The following is a 1630-nucleotide window of genomic DNA, read 5'->3' as shown; positions in this document are numbered from 1 at the left end:
GCTTACACCAGCTTGCCCATACTTGATGAATTCTCAGACCATCTCAGCCCAAAGACAGAGAGGACTTGGCACTCCTTGGGGCTACTGGCTTGAATGATGCTCCATCCAACTGGAACTCTTAGGTACACACCAGTGACACCTGCAAACTGCTAGTGCCGCTCAGGGTTTTTTATTACACAGCATTATCCAGGAAAGATGGTACATGACACACACGCCTGCCTCCACCAAAAGAACATTGCCAATGCTGGGATGTTTACTCATGCTCATCTTCCCCATCATTATCCTCTCCTCTAACGAGTTTACTTGCTTGTACATACTTCATATATGTCATGTTTTGCTTTTTCATTATGTATCTGGCCCGGGCAAGATTTATTTCTCCTCCTCCTCCCCTTTTCTCTTCATCCTCCACCTCCTCTTCTTTCTCTTTATTATATTATTATTCATATCATCATCATTATCAATATTTAGCTTTCCCATGCCTCCCTAAGCTCATCATTTCCACTTGGAAGCTACTCTAAATATTCTCGAAATCCTCCTTAAAAATAATTTCCATTCAACAAGTAAGGTTCCAAATCCATGCCTGCAAATCTTCCTGGTCACAATCTTTTTTTTTTTTTTTTTTTTAATGACACCTGTTGCCTGATAAAAATGTATTTTCCCAACTAGTATATGATTCCCCCTACTTGTCTTGTGCTACCTGATTGAAAACCCACATTTTAGTTTTATGGCTTTGGCTGTCACCTTTGTAAATTACAGAGCCAGCTTCATGAGACACCACTGCAGCTGGGAATTCATTTCAAACTGATATTTTTGGTGTGACCACATGTGGCCCTATTTGTTCACTGAAACCTGCGGGAATGGGAATGTGGGCACTTTAGAATCTCACCGGGCTTTCATCTCTCGTGCTGGGCTGTCCCTTTGCTGACACGGACCATTATTTTCCCCTCACTCACACTGCCTCTCTGATTTGCTTTCTACAACCCTACACATTTCTCATCAGCTTGTTGTGAGCTCTGACACATCCCAAGTAAGTTATTTATTTTGACAGTTGTGTGTGTAATACATCTAATGTGGGATGAACCTAAGAGTCAGATAACCAGTTATTTTAGTCCTGGGAAACAACTTCATTATCTTGTGAAATGTACTTTCAACACTCAATCCTAGCAAGTAATGAATGATATTGTGTAACATGTTTGCAGCAATTACCTTTGGAAATGAAGACTCCCTCTGGTGCTATTGATAGAATGCAAGGTGAGACCTTTTTTCTTATAGAAGTCCAGGGTTTCTGTACGAGCCCAGCAAGTGTGCAAGACAAGCATAAAATATCTGTGCAACTGTATTGAGGGAAAAGACCTGTCCCCCACTCTGCCTGGCAGTCCTCTAGGCCCCACCACCCAGTTGAAGCTGAGCCTTGGAGACTAATCCTGATCCTAGTTAGAGGGAATTTGGGGATCCTACCCCTTCAGAAGCCCTGCTACTTTGCATCAGATCAGTCTTTATTTAGTTCTGGTGTTGCTAGAAAACCTTGTTCATAGAACTGGGCCATTGATATGTCCACGGTCATGAATTTTGTGCCTCCTTTCAGTTGCTTGTTCTATTGAGCAGCACGTAGGTGTTTTGGTGAACCCAG

Source organism: Canis lupus, chromosome 4 (assembly GCF_011100685.1).
Source record: "Canis lupus familiaris isolate Mischka breed German Shepherd chromosome 4, alternate assembly UU_Cfam_GSD_1.0, whole genome shotgun sequence".
In the NCBI taxonomy this organism is placed as follows: Eukaryota; Metazoa; Chordata; class Mammalia; order Carnivora; family Canidae; genus Canis; species Canis lupus.
This window is presented reverse-complemented; position numbering follows the sequence as displayed.